General features: G+C 43.1%; 2 long non-coding RNA genes across 3 annotated transcripts in view; one reads left to right on the forward strand and one right to left on the reverse strand.

The window, feature by feature from the left end:
- Window positions 1–352: 352 nt before the first annotated feature.
- The window catches only part of LOC133470296 (uncharacterized), a 65,141-nt gene continuing 44,306 nt past the window's right edge, over window positions 353–21,187 (forward strand). For both annotated transcript variants that reach the window (XR_009785950.1, XR_009785949.1), the window contains exon 1: window positions 353–658. This is a non-coding gene — a long non-coding RNA (uncharacterized LOC133470296). The remainder of the gene's footprint in view (window positions 659–21,187) is intronic.
- Window positions 658–16,029, reverse strand: LOC133470295 (uncharacterized). The gene is made up of 5 exons (XR_009785948.1): window positions 15,774–16,029; window positions 3,788–3,929; window positions 3,645–3,674; window positions 3,395–3,571; window positions 658–1,627 (listed from the first exon to the last, which is right to left on the reverse strand). It is a non-coding gene; the product is annotated as an uncharacterized LOC133470295 (long non-coding RNA).

The raw sequence follows: 21,187 nt of genomic DNA on the forward strand, positions 1-21,187 counted from the left end.
TGCGACTATTTTGGGGGAAGAGGGCTGCTGACTGCAGCTGCAGAGACTTTCTGGGCTTTGGATGTTCCTTAATCCATTCCAGCTTGCATGCTTTGTATTGAAATTAAAATACGTTGGAAGAGGACTTCCATTGAGCTTGGAAATTTACATTAGGAGAGTGTTTTTTTAATTAATTAAAGTCACATTTAAGATTACCATTGGGAAAATGAACACAGGTTACAGATGTAGATCATAGGGAAAATTAAGAAAACACAAAATTGTTTTAATGAAGCATATTTTTTGACTTATACTCTCGTTTTTATATTAAGAAGAAACGGTACTTTTACTCTGTGATAATAAACTACATGCCGCTTGCTACTTTCATTTATCAACAATTGCGCGCGCGATCTATTTTCGGGCAGGCGTTGCTCCAATACACCGCGATTACCACAGTGATGTTTGACTTCAGTTCACCGATCAAACGACACAAGGAAGTCACGTCCGCGCGCCGTCTTCTATTAGGCTTCGTGGACCAATCACAGTGAGTCGTGACAGCCACACGCCACTCGTGTTTCCATTACAGACTACGAAGCACAACAGCTTTAACATGCAGCATAGTTTTGTCACTGCTCCAACTTGGACATTTCAGCCCACTTCTAACTTGAGCAAACACCTTGCGGTAAGTTGAAGATGTTTTTGCTGTTGTTTTGGCTGTGCATATGGCAACATTAACACTATTTTATGGACACAAAAACTGTAAAACATGCAACTCTTTCTCTCTCCTCTCTCTCTCTCTCACTCATACACACACACACACACACACACACACAAACGCAGGCGCGCACGCACGAACACAGACACGTTATCAATAAATCTGGTCAGCAAACAGCTTCTTCATTCAGTCATTTTAGTGGCTAAAGCAAATAATGTTTCTGTAAGGCCCTATGCATGTGTTGTTGGTTTTGGGCACTTCAAAATTAAAATGGTGGCATCGATTGATGGATACAGCGTTTCAGGGCGGGGCTGACAGCAACGTGGCAGGTGGAAATAACAATCAAACAGGGTGTGACACACAATGAATAGCGCCTTGAATCCCAAGATGTACATTTAAATCAAGAAAATAAGAACTTGGGAAAAAAAAAGACAAAAAAAGAAAGATTGTCTGGAAGGGAAAAACAGGATATGGACAAAGGTATTGGGACACCTCTATGATGTGAAAATGGAAGTATCTGTGACTGATTTAATTCCAGCGCCATCTTCTGATCTTCCGGTTAGACTTTCATAAGACTTTGGTCTGTGGGAATTTTGGTCCATTCATCCAGAAGAACATTTGTGAGGTGAGCAGTCACGGTGTCGGGTGAGAGCTGAGGTCCCGAGCTTCCCTCACCGTCCCCACAAGGTCGGAAGCATAAAATGGCATGCTGCGACAATTTGCAGGCGAAGGAACAAGTGGGCCCTCATAGGCCACTAGACCTCACATTTGTTCATCTCTGGGTCCAGATAATCCTGCCCACACATTGTATAACAGCAACACTTGTAACATTCTTTAGTGTCTCAACTGCAATTGCATTTGAGTTCATGTTTTAATCCGCAGTGGCTCCAGTTGTTCGTGTCAGTGGTGACCTACGGATACCGGGACGTTCACCACCTGCCAAAAAACAAATAGGACCTCACATGAGCTGTTATTAAAAAAAAAAACCAAAATGTTTTGACCTTCTAATTCTCATAATGTTGCTTATTCCTGTTCTTAGTATGGTCCAGGGAAGACTTAACTACCCCCCCTAAAAAAAACCAACAAGCCAACAAACAAACAGGAAACCATTGTTCTGATCTTCCCTTCTGTTGCATGACAGTAATTCCTGTTGGCAATAGGACGACATACACAAATATATGCTAAATGTCTGAAAAGGGAAGTTGGACGTTTCCTATTCTGTTTAGAGCACTTGTAATTGCATCTTTGCACATGCCGTGCGTCAGACCGCACTTCACTTAAACCGCCTTTTATTGGGCGACTTTTGGCTGGCCTAAGTAGGGATACATTTTATTCTCCGTGTTCAGGGAAAGCCCGAGGTGCGTACGGCTGACATAAGTGGAAAGGCTTTGCAACTTAAAGGAGCCCTTACCTTCAGGCACTCTTTTATTGCAACTACTGTTTACATCTCCAAATACATCCCAAGTATTTCCATTATTAAGTTTGGACAAATCATTTGCCTGGGGTTCAACGTAGTATGCCATTGAAACACGATCCTTCTGTTGATCTTATTACTGCCAAAGCAAACAAGCAGAAATCAATTTCGGCAGGAAAGGTAAAGGGAGAAAGGGAAAAAAAAGAGAGGAAATTAGATCAAAACGATGCGGGGTGTTGGTTGCAGCTGTGCGAGTAGGACTGGGGAGGGTGGAGCTTGTGTGTGTGTGTGTGTCTCTATATGTCATGGGAGTGTGTTCGCTGCCCAAAGTCCACAAATAGTGAGCAGTCATTTTGCAGGCATTAAAACATGAAACCTTAATGCAGAGCAACCCTGGGGGGGAAATCAGTCACCCGATATGCATTTTTCCCCCCCCCCCCAATCATATTTATCACATACTGGGCTTTAAAAACTTTAGTGACTTTTAGTAGTGACTCTTCTGTTGAAATTCTTTCCAGCTAATAACAACACGTCGCATTGCAATAAGACATTTCCGCAACGCTCACCCTGTCGTCAAATCTTTTCTTGCATTCAGAAAAAGAATTTGTACCAGAGGTCACCAACCTTCTCGAAACTGAGAGCTATTTCTTTGTGGAGACGCTCGTCATGCTAACCATTTCTTACAATAATTATTAACAATGCTTACATTTTTAAGGGAGCAATATTAAAATGCATGAATGATTTTCTATAAATACCTACGCTTTCAAATGATCACTTCTACAACATTCATAGTCACAATAGCCCATAATTGATGAATTTTTAGAACAGGACCCTGGGCTGCTCATGTGCTCCTTGGGGGCGATCTGATACCCGTGTCGTGATTTAGATAAATTCTCAGTTTTGTGCAACAGTGTTCATTAGGGATCGTAAGAGGTGTGTTTTGCAATGGAAGTTCAGAGTGATGTCCCCCCCCCCCCCCCCCGATCTTGCCACAAAACAGTCGGGGCCGACAATCGTACATTTTAAACCTGCTCAATATTTCCGATTGCAAATCCTTATGTGTGTAGTCAACACAGGGTTCCCCCGAGCCAAGTACTCTGTAAAACGGAGCGATAGCCATTTGGGATGCGACCTGAAGTGAATAGAGGGGAAACCGGTTGGGTTGAGTGTCTGTATAACACGTCTCACCAATCATTCACCACAATTAAAAGGACAAGGAGTTTGCAACCACACTGTAGATACCAGATTCGCTCTTTCTGTATTTAATAAGAATACCCGCTAACACACACCGGCCAAGAGCGACGGCAACGCTCCAGCCAAGCTCAGATCGCTGCGTCCCCTTCCGCACAGAGATGTCTCCGTGCGACCTTTCCGTTGTGTCACATTAAAAGGGAATGAGAGGAGCTGCTTTGATTGGCAGTGAACGAAGTCGGCTGTAGACACACCTCCGGTGGCTCAGGCCGCCCCTTTTTAAAAAAAAAAAATACATTAGTTGCGTGTAGCTGCCAAATTACGAAAACCGACAGAGTTAAGCCATACCTGATTTAACCAGTCCACGAAAATAGTGCCCTATAGGTGCAATGACAACAGATGGCAATTTTTTACAATGTGATTGTTGCTATCAACAGAGCCCACGTTTTCTACCATTAACCTTCTTTGAATCAGAGCCTTCTCCCATTTACCTTTCAAGCATCAGCCTAAACACGATGACAGGATCTCGCAGCGTGCCCGTCACCCTGAGCGCAGACAGCGCCGGCCTATCCCAGAATGGGCCAGCAAACCCTCCGAGAAGGAGGAGTGAGAAAAGGATGTGATAAATTAGCCCTGGAAGGAAATGCAAAACAGAGTTGCTGGCAATACGCCACTTGGAGAGGCTATAAACGAGCAACATCCACGCTCTCCGTGCTGTAGCCGTCGGATTTGGGTGGCACCGGAGAGCAAAGCGGGGCGACGTGTTAACACCAGCCGAGTGATGTCATGGAAAGTTGGCCTTGTTTTGCCACTTCTTCTATCCTCCACCTTGCTAGGCCATGCAGACAGTGGCCATGGATGGTAGATTTCCATGCATACAAATATGCAAAAGGATCGAAAACATTTGGATATGTGTGTGTGTGTGTATTTGTGGATAACGAATGACTTATGATCAGCATATGATGCGGGTGCTGTCGCTTACTTCTAAACATTTTTTACAAGATCATACATATTTCAATTATGTTAATAAGGTGCTGACACTACGCACAGACGTGAGGTTAGGAAACGCAGACGCCGAGGAAGCGAAGAATTAATCTCATGAAACATGCAAACCGGTTTAATTATTCTTTGGGACAATCATCAATTGCGAAACAGCTTTTTGAGTTCACTAAAAGGGAACAAACAGTCGAGGGAGAACGTACTCTCACACGTTTCCCCTCCGCTTATTTGCATTTTTGCATTATGCGGCACAATGCTTTGCACTTCTGGTCAGTCATGCAGGCTGATCAAAACAACGCAGAATTGCCAGAGACCTCTTACGCCACGCAACAGACAGTAATGAGTGAAGACACGTCTTCAGTACGTATGTAAATTCTTGGGAATGTGCCAGGGCCCTTAATGGTACGAACAGTTGATTTTCCAGCTTTGCTGCTTTAAATAGCTTGCTGAGTGTTGAGCGGAAGGCTCGCCAGCCGGTTGAACGCACATACATGTGAAATGTGCAAGATGAGCATTAACACAAAATGTTAAACAGACACCAGGTGTCTTCTTGTCTGCCTTACAAGAAGCAGCTACGCAAGTTTGAATCGAAAATGGCTCAATACAAATTAGCTAAAGACAACAAAGAGTGGAAAATGCTTCGTAGTAGTGGTTACAAGAGGGAATTAGGCAATTGTCTTACCGATCTTTACATCAATCTATTTAGAGTGCTTGGCGCTCACTTGGCATCAGTATAGTCTTCTGCACTTATGCCTAGCTCACACTACAGGAACTTAGCTATTAGCTATTAGCTATTGCAGCGGATTTCCCAGATCGGGCCCGACATATTTTGTCAGGGGCAGGAGGCGGGGTACACCCTGAACTGGTTGCCAGCCAATCGCAGGGCACATACAAACAAACAACCATTCGCACTCGCATTCACACCTACGGGCAATTTAGAGTTGTCAAGGAACCTAGCATGCGTGTTTTTGGGATGTGGGTGGAAAGCGGAGTGCCCGGAGAAAAGCCACGCAGGCACGGGGAGAACATGCAAACTCCACCCGGGGCGGGGTCGGGGATTGAACCCCGGTCCTCAGAACTGTGAGGCAGACGCTCTAACCAGCCGACCACCGTGCCGCTCATGCCACCGTGTGGCTCCCATGGTACCGGCGCTGAGAAAAGCTAATAATAGCTCTTGAATAAGGAAGAAATATCTTGCTTAGTTGCAATGGTTGGAAGATCTTGTCACTGAAATTGAGCAAAAAAACAAGTTACACAAGAATACACAAACTAGTGGTGAGTGTACTTGACTGAATACTGTGCTTGGAATGAGTATTTCACCACTCAGTTGAAGGTTTTTCTCACTTTCGGAGAGGCAGCACATCTTTATCGTTTCAAGAAGCCTTACCGAGTGTAATTGTCTTACTAGACTGGCAGATAATGTCACTTGCCTCTCGTCTGAATCCTCTCAAAACAAGTACTTTCTTAATTTTTTTTGCAGTGAAAAAATTGATGGCTGGAAGTATACTAACACTTTTATTTATTCAGTGATGTTTTTTCAACAAATCAAATTCACATACAAAGATGAAAAGCAGGTGTTCAAATGAAACATATCCATCAACAACATGCATTATCGTCCTTTCTGGCAGTGCTGACACTAATTGCCCAGTTGCTCCTCAGAAAGTTCAGGTCTGGCTTTGATTACACTCGTCTATTTGCGCTCCACCTTGATGTGATAGATAAACCAGTCAATCTGTCTGTTTGAAAGTGTCACTAAAGACAACAACAACAACAACAACAAATAAATCTCAGCAAAACGTCACACAGCTTTAATTTTGACAACTTTCAGGCCGTACGCTGCGCATAAGGCAATCTGCTAAACAAAACACACCACTGACTTGTCAAGCTAATTTGTCTTTCAACACTCCAGTCAGAACATATTTGTCTTCAAACTTTAGAGAACACTTGCTTTTCATCAAACACGAGCTTGGCCTTCAAAACAATGCTCTCGCCGCTCCCTCACAAATCCAAGAGAAGACGGCGTTTCTTTGATGGCAAACATAACACTGTACTGTCTGCAAAATGGGAATATTTGGAACTGTTTTCCTCCCGTCTTCTTTTTCGCTTTCCCCCCCCCCCCCCCCCTGCATGCACTGCTGCTGTCTGTCTGTGTTGTTTTGAAGCAGTGAATAGATTTAAAAGATGCAGGATGACAAGACAAAGAGGCGAGGAAGAACCCCCCCGGGCACTTGAGCTTTAAGTCATGCCATTTCCTTGCATTGCAGGCAGCCCTAAACAAGTTACTTATAAGCATTTATTGATGCACAAGTGTGGCATCTGTTCCTAGGCTGTGGTTCTGGATGTAATTAGCGTAGAACCTTACACACTTCAATCAACCATCAACATTTTGTGATACAAACTCCCTTAAGCACACACACATGACCCCCCCCCCCCCCCCCCCCGTAATCTTCTGCTTGGTTGTTTTACTCATTGCATGGATTCCTGCATGCATACACGACTAGCAAAAAGCCTTTATCATTACCTGTGTCGTCGTATCTTTGAAATAATGCAAGTGAGTTGACCCATTTTAATGACGTTTATCAATATTTTTAGTGGGGCTCCGATTACAAAGTGGTGTTATACAAAAAAAAAGAAAATAATATTATATATTGTAAGAATAAATACATATTTTTGGAGGAGTTGTAATCATGTGAGGATAAAGATGTAATGTTACGGAAATAAAGTTTTATTTTGTCAAGCAAAGTCATAATTTTACAAGAATAATGTAGGAATTTATGAGAATTTATTTAAATGTATTTTTTTGTCATATTATGACCATGAACATATATACAGTACCTGTATAGTATCAGGCTTAACAGTTGAATTGAAATTTTACGAGGAAAGAACTACACAAACACTTTGGGGGGGGGGTTCATTGGAAGAATATTATATATTATATTATATTATTATAATATGATGATTATTAGGTAGCTAGATAGATAGAGAGATAGATAGAGAGCACTCGCTCTTGTTGTAAGCTTTTTCCTCATAAGACAACATACACACGCTCAAGAATTTTTTTTTTTTTTTAATCCGCATTTAATTTGGCACTTGTGTACTCTGTATTAACTGTAAAATACAACTAGTCTACGTACTCTACCTGGTGGGACACCGCCATGCAGAGCCTCCACTTACATCAAATGTTGCTGAAGATTCTAATAGCCACATGAAATCAATCACCGTATTTCGGGTTAGGGGGTGTCGCTATTTCACAGAACCAGATATGCAAAATAAAACCTTGAAATTATTTTAATAGGGTTTGTTTCACTGCGCTGATCTCTTTGTTCGGTCGTTTCTCGTGCACACACAGACACGGCGTGTTGTGTGTTTGTCTCTTGTGTGTCCATGTACAAGTGCTTAGGCACGGGGCAAAGAGAAATTCAATTTGATTAATTTCGGACGGATTTTGAAAATATAAACTATTCATTTCGCTGCATGGAAGACAAGAGAGGGTTTAAATCTAGCCCAAGGGTAGACAGAGCCTTTGTGTTGCGTCTCCTTTGATATTAGTGAGGGCTTTTTATGGAGCGCTTGACATGATAGATAAACCATACAGTGGATTGAATGGCCTTCCCTTTCCTGCACCTAGTAAATGCCATTTGCCATTAACAATGCTGCAGTGGGGTACATAAACCGCTAATATAACCTTTATGACCGAGTGGTCTAACTATATGCAACACCTCCTCTGATGGACATGTTAGCCGAGGCCTCCTCCAAGAATCTAATTGCGCCAAACAGATGAGATGGCAGACATTATTCCTTGAAAGGCGGTCGTAAAACGAAATCTATCAGAATTACTAAGCCAATAAAAAGTTAACCTGAATACGGATGAACCGGCATTATTGTTTCACGGCGGTCTGACAAAAGCGGCGACAAGGAGTCAGTGACCTGCTGGGTGGCTTTAATTGAGGGGACCAGACGAGTGCCTCTTCCAGGCCACGGGTGTGGGGAGGGTGGCGAGTGACAGGCTATCAGTCACAAAATGAGTGGACCCAGTATTGAAACCTGTGGGGTGCCGTAGAGCCTTGGCCCATCTCGCGGGGCTGGGCCATTGATCATCACTTGGGATCTATCAATGAAGGGATGTGACTAAAGCAGGCATGCACAGAACAATGCTCCATAGTTTGGTGGACGTGCTTAAGCAGCTGGGCGTCAGTGCCTTTAATAGAAGGGGTAGACTCCCTCTATATGGGCCACAAAGCATTGTCTGTTCCCCCTCGGACAGAAAAGGTGCTTTTCTATGAGGGGTCGGACCCACTATCATGTGGTAGCTTTTTTTTTTACCCCTCAGCCAGCAGTCTCCATCAGCTGAATGGACTTTGTAGCTGACATGGACTATATGTTTGTGGGCAAGTGAGCGGCTCGGAAGGGGCGGGGGGGGGGGGGGGGGGTGGCTGTAGGGGAAGAAAGCAAACCATTGAGCCCCATAAGGGAGAGAACACACACAGCATATCACAAGGGAGCATCTGGTAGGAGGAATGTGTAAATGATGTCAAATGATAGTCCAAAGATAGGCCTCCCTTCATAAAAATGGTGATAAAGGGGAGCCTGATAGAGAGACGTCAAGAGGAAGAGAATCTTGTTTGTGTTTGCAACGTGACGCGAGTTTAGGGAGGACTTGCCATCTCGTGATGTTTCCGTAACTGAGTCAACTCGCTGACTTCAAATGTACGGTCGGCTTAAGAAACAGACAATCGTTTTCTTCACCTCTCGTTTGCCCTTAACGAGCCGAATCCATCGGTGCTGTCGAGACTGATAAGGAACATTGAAAGATTGTGCTCGCAAATCCGCTTTGATCCGTCCTCTGCATGCACACTTACTCCCTTGGAAACCTGGGCATGTTCAGGCAAATAGCAGCTAACACCTGCTATAAAGCTCTTCAGTCGACGACGTCTATCAAATCACCACCTGTCTCGACGTAACTATTAGAACGAACGAAACCTCCTTTCATCCCGGGTTTGTATGCTGCCCCTTTTGGTATGTGTTTCTTAGCCCGATGGGCACTGAAGGTCCAAGGGCCCAATTCCAATTCTGCGTTTAGAAACAACAAGCAGGCAAGCAAAATGCAGGTAAACAACTACACGAGTAGCGACAACACAGAAGTGCTTTTATAGAATACTTTGATTAAATCTTATATATCGTTGAAGGCAACATGTTGACCGCGTGCTTACTCACAGTTCTAAGATTTTGGCTATAAATTTCCAGGCTATACCCGCCTCTCGCCAGCGAGGCTAGACTCCAGCTCAACCGCAGCCCTAACGAGAACAAGTGGTACAGACAATGGTTGGATGGATAGACAAACCGTTTAGCTGGCTTGGACTTATTCTTCCTCCCGTTGGTTTAAATGCAGGTAACCTCATCATTACTCCCATATTGCTTATGTATAAGCAGTCATTCAAATGACACAAGCGTCATACCACAATTCAATCAACATACAACACAAATAATACGTCGACAGTGTGCAACTATTTTTCTATATTTCTGAAGTGTGCTGACATTATGAGCACCAACCACTAACTAACTCATTTTAGCATAGATGGGACTCCTAAATGATTATCTCGGTAAATCTCCTTGGCCCTCTTCCCTCCACCGTGAAGGATATGTTGCCAACAGGAGGGCCACTGTTGGCATAGTTTTTAGTCGCTTTTTTGAACAATCGTCGTCAGAGGGCTCTAAAAAATGAGTCATTTCGGTAGCCTGGCAGCCCTGAAAATAACAGCACCAATTTCAAAATAAAAGCACGACATATTTTACATTCTATTTTGACATAATAAAGACTGCGAAGGGCTAGTTGTTGCCTGCGGCCTATACTTTGCCCAGGCCTGCTCTTGACCTCTTTACCATTTGCGGGCAGTTCAATGATCGCAATCTCGCATCCCTTTGCAAGTACAACCACACACATTCGTATGTTAGCGGGTAGGCCTATGCAGTATACTCGGTCGGAGAAAACCTTAACACCCCCCCAAGTGTCTGCTGGGTGCGGAACCTGCCAAGGGAATTCTCCTTTTAGCCACCAGAATATTACCTGTGGGGGCACAACGGGCGACGAGTTAGCTCATCTGCTTCACAGTTCTGAGGACCCGGGGTTCAAATCCGGCTTCACCTGTGTGGAGTTTGCATCTTCTCCCCGTGCCTGAGTGGGGTTTCTCCAAGTACTCTGGTTTCCTCCCACATTCCAAAAACATGCACGGTAGGTTAATTGAAAACTCTAAATTGCCCGTAGGTATGAATGTGAGTGCGAATGGTTGTTTGTTTATACAAACCAGTTGTACCAGGTGTACCCCGCCTCTCACCTGAGCATAGCTGGGATAGGCTCCAGCACGCCCGCGACCCTAGTGAAGATAACCGGTATGGAAAATGAATGAATATTACCTGTGGACTGAGCTGTCACAGTTGGCTTGCCACCCAAGGGAGATGGAGCATGCACACTTTCATTCAGCACACTCAGTTGCACACACACAAAACCTGTTGTCGAGACCCTTAGGGAGGGTAACGATGGCGGGGGGGGGGGAGAAAGACTCCCACAGGATGCAGCAGCTTTGGGGGAAAGAGCATGCCATCAGTCAAGCGACAGCCAGGTGCTTACTGCGTGTGATTCAGCGGGAAGCAACAGTGATGCTATTCGAATAACCTAGAATGAGCAGTTGTAGAATTTTCAGATAGCAACCGAATCACTCAAGAATGAAAAACAATAATTCATTTATTTCAGTATAATTTAGTACACAATCGTACCAAAAAAAAAACCAAAAAACAACCCACTGATGGTGTAATAGTTTACTTGCCCGAGTCCCGCACAGAAAGTGCGAGTTAAGTTCCCACGCTGTAATGATGAATGATGATTCTTTGTCTCTGTATGTGCCCATGTGATTGACTGATTACCAGTCCAGGGTGTAGCTTGCGTTTCTCCCAAAGTGTGCCGGGATAGGCTCCAGTTCCTTCGACACCGAACGCGATAAGCAGCATCGATGGTTTATGCCTATTATGCCTTGCAACTGGATTATTTTCCAGTGTGCAGGCCTGAAAGCAATTTGAAATACCTGCCATGACATACTCAATGGTGCACAGAAATAACATTCAGTTTTCGTTTATTTGACTGTATCAATTAATGGACCCCGTTTAAAGATGAATTTAGCCGCATTAAATTGCATTAAGTTCCCCTTAATACATTTGACAGTCCGTTGGGCAACACAGCCAAGGAAGACCATTTGTTGAAGTTATGGTTTGAAATAATCGGTCAGTCTATCTTGAGCACTGCTCTTCACCTCACTGCCCTTTCCTGCTATGTTGAGAACATTCAGCGTGGAGAATTGAATAAAAGGTATTCAAATCTCTGCCCTGAATTCCTGGAATGCTAATGGCCTCATCCCGTTTAGGTGGACCAATCATCCATCAATCTATCACCTTATCCATTCAGACAACACGGGAGCTCCGCAGGAACCCCTCTACCCGAAACAACGGCAACGTCACCACAGGAAGGTCGGAAAAACGGGCAAATAAATCAGCGAGACGGTTCGGTGCCAGCCTGGGCTTAATCATTTGCCACTTCAAAGATCTGCCCGGAAGACTTCTTTCTTGTAAATAAGAATCCCTTTCAGCAGTCGTGCAGCTTGTGCTTTGTCTAACCTCACTCGGCATATTTGACATGTGGCAAAGTGGCAATTAAGAGCCTTTGTCCAAACTTGTCACACCTCCACGGTGCTGAGCTTGTGCTCGTCAGGAAAGTGAAGACGTCCTAGGGCCGCTGTAACTTTATTACGCACAATGCCAACCCTATGTGGCACCCGAGACATGGCAGCGGGGAGGTGAAGCCGGACAAAGCAGACCATTGTGGGCGAGTTCGGGGCGGACGACCACATGTTCTTTTCCCACACTTGTAAGTTGGCCGTGTGTCCGAAAATAACATTGGCCTGATAACAGTAATTTTAAGGAATTAACAGTTTGGATATATGACGTAAGCTACTACTTCATTCTTTAATTCCCACAGTTGTGTGTAGATCATTTCTAATAGACGACAGATCGTCCCGTATCCCCTTGTATACCGTAACATCAGCAGTCAGTTTTCAACGCCACGGACCAGTTTCAGGCAAAGCCATATTTTCACAGACTGACATAGAAACAAATAAAAACAAATGACAAATTCAACACCCCGTTGCGTTGAACGTACTTGTTGCAATGAGTGGGAGCCCTGCGCTAGTTTCTCTTCAACAAGATGGTGCCATCTTGGCGCAATGGAAGCCGATGATACACCAACGTGTGGCACATTTGTCCAGTCTATTGTGTAATTTTCTTTTGGTCTGTGCCATTGCAGAGAATTCCACATGGAAAAGTTGGAAATTGAAGCAAGGTAACGAGGGCTGTTTTTGCTACGGCTTCATTGGCTTATGTGTGAGCCTGTCGCCACATATTACACAGAGCGGGGCTGGTGTGTGAGAATCTCCTGTAGCCATAAAAGTAGGCCTGCTGTTCTTGTCTCTTAAACGCTGCCTTTTTTTCCCCTTGAAAGTTGTTGGCTCTTCTTCTCCTGAATCATAATTTGGTCATTTCCCCGTATCTGGCTTCTATTTATTTGACTAATTTTTGGCAGCTGGTGGGCTTACTACCATATCACGTGACCAAGCATTTTGACTTGTGTACAGAGGCACACGTAGGTGCACCTGCGTTTCAAAATGAAAAAGTAAAACAGTATATGCTTTCTATGAGGCTGGTCTTATTATTTATGTTCATACTGTATATATATATATATATATATACGTAAGATAAATGAATGCCAGAAAAATGTAAAATAATACACAGCCCAGATGAATTCGGAATACAGTAGATTGCATCATTATGCCACATAATTATTATAAATCTTGAAGTATTCTTAGGTGGTTTTAAAGACACATATACAGTATATATATAAATGTGTGTGTGTGTAATTTGTATTCTAGAGAATTGAAATAATAAGAAACGGCACTCATTTAACACATGCTGCAAATTGAAGCATTATTTGAGCATAGTCCACAAATATTTGTTTTTACATTCAAAGCATGTCGAGCAGCTGGGAGAGAACGGGGCCGTCTCACTGAGCTGATAGGCTGCACAAAAAGCAGTGGCCTGTGAGGTCTCCAGACAGTGCAGGAAAGAGAAGCAGAAACAATGTTCCTGGTTTACCTCCGCTGACACGATCTGATCCCTCCATCGATCCCCACTCTGCACAATGGCTTTGCAGACCTGATGCGTGTGTGTGTGTGTGTGTGTGTGTGTGTGTGTGTGTATTGACACATTTTTTTTCAAACCATGCAACTGAAATCTGCAGGATAAATCTCTTTTTTTTTTTTTTTTTTAAATGATAGGGTTCATTATGATTCCGCTATTTAGCACAAACGTTGTACTAAGCGGCCGTTGTACATGTTCTGATTAACCATAACAGTTTATGCAACGGGAGAACGACTGGCATGGAAAATTAGCTGTTTGGGTGACTTTTGATAAAAATAACTAGTCAAAGGACAGAGAACAAAAGTGGGAGCTGCTTCTCTTGCCTCGGGCTTGTTCAGCCAAAGCATGATGGGCGGTGGGGGGTGGGGGTTAGGGTTGTGGGGGTTAATGAGGAGGTGATGGCAAAAAAAGGAGAGGAGGATGAATCTGTACGAAGGACTGCATAGAGAAAGATTTAAAAAACAAAAACAAAGCTCCAATTCTATATTCTGTACGATCTTAAATCCAGTAATAACAGTAGATGGACGGAATATGAGAAAGACATCTCAGCGTGATATTGATGTTGTATGTCACACAACGGCCACAATAACGAACATTCACCTTACTACTTGTTTCATAATTCAATACTTGTGGCAACCGGAAATGATATTGAACACACGTTCATCTGAAATCAATTCAGTACAATTTCATTGTCAAAATCCAAGTAATTAGTGTCTAAAAAAAGGGAGCGCTTCTGCCAAATGGTATTTGTCCCTTAGAGGCCACCGTACTTCCTGGTTGAGCCTCGTATGAATTAGCACGCTAATAACCTGCCCGCGAAGTAGCTTGGGGTTCCGACACCATTTAGACAACAAATATTCACGGTAATGTGTGTTTCAAAAACCACGGAGGAGTGGAATAGTTACAGAATCCAGAACGCACTGCTTCAGAGTGGCATTCAGTGGATATTTACTCCCCAAGGCCTCGAAGGGAGATTCTTAGGATTCTTCTTTTTATGTCGTCGTGCAGATTACTACAAACAAATATGCGCCTTCAATTCTGGACGGAACGTGTCCGTGATGTCACACACATGGCCGCGAACCATTTCTTCTATTTAGCTGTTCTTCAGCGGCTTCTTTTCGCCATTGACTGTTTTCAGAATCAGAATCAGAATCAGAATCATCTTTGTTTGCCAAGTATGTCCGAAAAACACACAAGGAATTTTCTGCTCCTTCGTCCGCCGTTGCTGTTTTGCGGCGCGTCTGTTTTGTCGAACATTTGTGACGTTTGTCGCCATTTGACGATGCGTGCCCCGTGAGCGTCCATACTGCACTCGCGTCGCATATATATATATATATATATATATATATATATATATATATATATATATACGATTTCTATCCACATATGAAAGAGGCCTGGTTCGGATATGAAAATTGTACCGTTCACATTGATGGGGGAAAACAAAATCAGATACATGTCACATTGGGCAAAAAATAGCAACTGACCCGCAGTGCGAACATAGCCTTCGTGTCACCTTGAAGCAACAGACAATTCGTGAACAGGGCCTACATGGCTATTGCGTGAGGCAGAGCCAATCATCAATAGTCGGCCTATAACCAAAGCCGTTCACGAATCTGAAAGATTTGTAGAAGCACTTCCGCTACATCAACATTTGCTCAAGTCATACCCGCTCCCTGGCCTGTTTGATCGGCAGGAAAGGAAAACAGATCCAGTATAAGGGAGACATGTTCTGGAGTAGATGGACAAGAGAGTACCCGCTACAGTTGCAGGAGCACCACAAGCGGTCCCGTCCGTCCCACACAATTTTGCTGTGTGAGACATCTTGTTGGTTGAGACACAAATAGTGTCGGACAAATTTGGACTGGGTGCGCCAGATCCAGAACAAAACCAAGACCAACACTTTGAGGAGATCCATCACAAAGATTTGCCTCCAAGAAGTTGACAAGGCTCATACTGTTTTATGTTCGATGTTATGGTTTCAATGTGAAGTCAACATTTTTAGCGAGGTCATCTAAAGATCTTTTAATATACAGTTTGCATTCAGTTAAGGTTCTATGTTAACGCAACTAAAGCTCTTTAGTGCTTTCAAGTAGAACAACGGAAAACAGTTAAGGCAATGAATTTCCACACGGTTGTTTAATGAACCCAACTAAGTTGGGTGAAGAGCAGCCGCTCTAACCAGTCGTCACCGTGTCGTCTGGAAATGAGTTCCAACTGTGTCATGTTTGTGCTACTTACTGTTAGGAGAGCGCCGCGTGTTACAGTACTGTCCCACGGAGGCACGCTCCAGCAGTTGAGACTGAGCAGCGCATCGAGTCACACGGTTACTTACAGAAGTCCTTTCCTTTTTTTTTTTTTTTCGAAAGAAATTATTTTCAATATTCCTGTAAGAAATGATACCAAAGTGAAGTTTCTTCCTCACAAGTCATGTGCACAAATAAGACAAGAGATTCCGAATTTCGACTCCCGTAGACTGTATGACTAAATCGTTGCACTCGGCTAACAAGCAGCTGGAGCGAAACATCTCTGGGCTCCGCCTCTTGCGCGGACATTGAAACTTTTCTTTTTTTCTCTCTGTAAATGTACTACTGAGTCACAGCAGCATGTTTCCAATGGTGGCACCATATGCCCTCCATGCTGCTTAACAACCTCATGGCTGTAGTCTGCAAAAGACCATAAAAAATAGGCGGCCACAGATAACGCCTGATGGCCATTCTTGGCATCAGAAGGGGGTTGGTGGGCGCGGGGTGCTCCTCCTGACGCAGGGGCTAATTAACCAGCAGGCTCGCCCAATGATACCCCTATCTCTCTCTGTATGCCCCCCTTGGACACCTCTCTTGCACGCCCACACTGCTTCCTATTATCATTCAGACACTGATGCCTTGGTAAGTAGTAAAGCCTGTTGACCATTTGGCGGTGGGCGATGAGGAGAGCTGCGGCTGTGTGTAATTAAAAGTTCCCCAGGTCTCAGGCCCTTGGGGGCTAAAAGGAAGGGAGGAGCTGGGGGATGGGAAGGGCGGACACAGGGATGCTCAGTAGTGGTGTTGTGGTGTCCTTTCAGGTTGTCCAGGCAGCGCAACAGACCTCTGATTCAGCCCCCTCCCCTAAAAAAATACAATAAAAATAAAAGCAGCCCAAATGGTTGTTGTACAAATTAATGCCAACTGGTGCTCTTGAGATGACAAATGGAAGATTTTGATGGAATGACATGTTTCTTTTGGTGTTACCGCATTTTTCAAGCAAATATAAATATGAGTCCATTCTAATGACAAATGTGTTGCATAATCGACAAAAACTGCACCGTTTAGTTAAAAAAGGGAACAAAGAAAACACAAATCTTGATTGAATATATATATATATATATATATATATATATATATAAATAAATTCAGTCTGGAATATATCTAAAATGGCTGCAGATGCGCAAACAAAAGTATACATAAAAAAACTAGATATAAATATATGTAAAATAAAATTAATAGAATGAATGAATTAATAGAAAATCTACTGTACTTATCCATCTACTAACAGCTTTAATTACAAGAGTAAATTAAGAAATTGATTCTATTACAATTTTGGAGTATAACCAACACAAACAACATTGCGCTTGGTAAAAAGCACACTAATTGGTCTAAGCTTAATTTCGGTTTTGTTTCGAAACAATGTTCACGGTCTGATATTTGTAGCAAAGTTATTCTCACGAGAATTTTGTCCAACCCAAAAAATGCAATGTTATTCCTTTTTGAAAATAAAAGTTTGTTGGTTAGAAACATCTTAATCTCATATTGATATACAAATGTTTCTAAAAAAAAATAAAAAATCGCATCTCATCATATGAAACTGCATTACTCTTGGTACATCTATTTTTTAAAGATGTCATGTTTTTTCAAACTATTCACTTGTTTTTTTTTTTCCCGTGAAGAAAACTCTCGTGTCATATTTATTGCGATAGACATTTAGCTGTACACGGTCTCTAATTTTAGAAGTGTGGCATTTGTCAGTGTCACTTTTTGCTAAAAGGAATTGCAGCAGCGAACGAATGGACGGACGGACGGCCGAAGCCGCAAAGAGAGCCGCTCTTTTTCTCCTCTGATCGATCAGCTGATTAAGCCTCATTACTGATTGGCTCTGAGCTGATTGCATCCCATCGCCAAGAAATCAAGCGGTAGCCTCGAGGCTCGTGTGGCCATATATGAGGGCGGCTGTCACCGTTCACTCGATTATTGGGCACTGGGCGAGGAGGGGGCGCAACACACGCACACTATCGCGGGTCAAAGAGGTGAAAACACAGAGCTAAAAATCATATTGGCGGAGTGAGAGCTTTTTTTTTGGTTGCTTTTAACGTTTTCTTTTAAAGCAATCTCCATTGGCTATTTTCTCCTCTCTCCTTCGCCTCCTCCTTTTTTTTGGTGGCAGATTTAAGCTGGGTCAAGCATAAACGCTAGCCCAGTTTCCGCTACTATGGCCGATAAGGCATTGTACCTTGGCTCAGTAAACAATGGGATGCCATCTGTCCATTAGTGAGAGCACAGCACGAGGGGCGAGAGAGAGAGAGAGAGAGAGAGAGAGAGCGGAGCCATTAGTGGTCCAATGTGTGGGGCAACTTGAAACACGTGAACGAGAGCGAGAGGTCAGATAAGTTGGTGTGACATGAGCGGGGATGACAAATGAGAAGCTGATAACAATTGGGTCTCATTGGAAAAACCTGTAGTGCATCACACCAGCATGCGGTCCCGTTTATGTCCTTTCAGGTACAGTCTCATATATGGCTAATTATTGGATTCACAAAGGGTGAAAGTGTCAAGGGCACGGACTATAAAAGCTATTGTAGACCTAAAAGTAGTAAACAATGCATTTTCTTGGATTTCAGACATTTAATAGAACTCATAAGGCGATCCGCAGCTGATTCAATAGCTGTTAAAGCTAAAGAGGGCCTCAGGGCGATACATGCCTATGACCCCCCCCCCCCCCCGACTATGACCCCCCAAAAAAAACCTCTGACTCGCAACCAAAATAACCCCAGAGGACAAATGATATGATGATAGTGCTACCATTCAGTTTGAATTAATGAAATTCAAGGATCACCCATTGCAATAATAGCAGAAAAAAATGACAATGTGCCTTAGTGAGGAATTGGACTTTTGTAATGGATATGATGCATTTGCTGCACAAACTCTTAAGAGAGTGTTCCAAAAACCCTTAACATCTTATATTGCATGAATTATTATTAAATATATCCAATGTAAATTTTGCGATGATTGACTTACTGCATTTCTTAATCCTTTGGGCTCATATTTACACGCATGTATTATTCGCATTTTCGACCCAAAAAATACACCTTTAATGTAATACAAACAGTTTTCAGCACAAATGAGACATTGAGTGAGCAGTAAGGATTAACTATACACATTTGCTGTTTTATTATTATTATTATTTTTTTTTTTTAAAGAACGGCTAACTTCGAAGACTCTTGGCGTGAGGAGAAAAAGAACATGAAAAGTGGAATAGAAGCACAATGTAAAGCAAAAGTAGGAGCTGTGAAGTATCCAGGCTATCGTTGCAACCTCCATCTTGGCCACACGCATGTAAACATCGTTAAGGGACAGCGGATGCCCGATTTACGAACGCCTCGATGTTCGAACTATTCCATTTACGAACCACAGTTCGACAGATTCTTTCCATTATATGTGTTATAGTAAAATGCTTTCCCATAGCAGTAATATTGTATTCAAACCTGTGGATGCAATCTAATAGCATCCCGCGTTTTCTTACAGGTATTGTATTAATTGATCAAATAAAGGACTTTTTTTTCTTTGTCTTGCGGCGATATTCAAATACGATATGCCAAATGATCGATGTTCTTCCTCCCGTTTCGTCACTGGTAGAATGTCTTCTTTTCCCCTTCCTCTGTCTCCCTCTGTCTGCACGCTGCGCGGTTCTCTTTGTGTCTCCTCTCTCGTCTCCCACTCGGGGAACCGCGCCGAATGTGGTGCTGTTGCAACTCTTCACCAGAACAGAAAACGGTACAAAATGTCTGCTCTTTAGACGTAGCAGTCCCGACACTCCGGGGACTCTGCGAGTTCCGCATAGGATGCGATCTGAAAGCGGCACGTCATACAAAGTGTGAGACAGGTAGTGATGGAGAAGATACGTGCGTGTACGTTGAGGCGTAGTACGCAACAGCATGCATGTGTGTATTGCGTGCGTGTGCTCACATGCCGAAGTGCGCCTTGAAGTGACTACACCGGGGCCGTGCACGCATCTCACTTCTATCCCTTAGGCTAAGAAATTGTTTTTACAAAACAATCTATTTCTCACTGTTTTTTTGTTTTTTTTAACTCTCCAATAAAGTCTTGTTTGCAGCAGTTACAATGTGACAGGGTGTAGTGCTTTTTTTGGGGGGGGGAATCGTCACACACGTTGACAAGATGGACGGGCTGAACGTCATGCACTGGGGAGCTTCGGAGGGCCGAGCATGTTGCTTTCGGGTAGACTCGGGTCCAATGAGGCCCAGTGCAGGTTCAAATGGATTTAGAGGATCAACTTATCCTGCGTGCAGACTTTCCAAATCATCTCAAAATGGGCCTAAAGACATTATTATTATTATTATTATTATTATTTTTAAACAGCATGTCAGAGTGAAATGCTGTAAGCTATTTTATTGACTGTCAAGTCGGTACACAGTCATTCAGAAAAATTACTTTTTGTTTGTTTGTTTGTAATAAATTCATGTCTGGAACCACGTTTACGATTTGATTCTTAAGCTTGAGAGAAAAAAAAAAAAATAAATAATAAAGAGAATCCCAGCAGTTTTATGATGATTCTCCTGACATGTCTGTCCTGGAAACGAGGCTTACTGTTTGTAATTAAATATCACAGTATATTCCTATGTGCGTGTGAACTGAAATCGTGACATGTGAAATAACTGGCAAGCAAGAGTGAACCAAATCCCACCACACGAGATTTAGCAGTCGCTTGCACCAACCTATCTATCTATCCATCCATCCATCCATCTCTTGTAGAGCTTTTCCTCAGCAGGGACATGGGTGAACCCAATGCCATGTGACTTTCTTTGGGTGAAAGGTGAGGTACACCCTGCACTGGTCACAAGGCACGTACAGTATAGACAACATTCACACTCACATTAGCGCCTCTGTGCAATTTCTTCAATGAACCAAACGTGCATGTTTTTGGAACTCACACAAGCACCGGGAGAATCTGCCAACACAGGAATTACGGAGCTAAGACTGCAATTCAGAACCTTGGAACCGTAAGACAGATGTCCTAGCCACTAACCAAACTAAACAAATGTATTTAAACGTCCCCCTGCAATCAATTTGGTTTTTTCCCCCCCCCATAATCTTTGATGTCATTTTATTGCATTTGCAAGAAAATGTTGAGTTGGAAATGCCCAGAATGACTTTTCTCAAGCTATTCTACTTTGTACGTGTACATTAATTAACACGACTATGTCACCACGACGGCGATTTCAAATCCACCCGCTTTGCAAGCCTTGTGCCATTTATTGCCTTTCAATCGACAAAGTGCATGGGTGTTAAGCTGAAACCATGTCACAGATTCACTTTGACCTATGTTATGCATAAAATAGGAGGAAAAAAAAAAAAGGATTTTGATGGCATGGGATCTTTAAA

Source organism: Phyllopteryx taeniolatus, chromosome 20 (genome assembly GCF_024500385.1).
Source record: "Phyllopteryx taeniolatus isolate TA_2022b chromosome 20, UOR_Ptae_1.2, whole genome shotgun sequence".
NCBI lineage: Eukaryota > Metazoa > Chordata > Actinopteri > Syngnathiformes > Syngnathidae > Phyllopteryx > Phyllopteryx taeniolatus.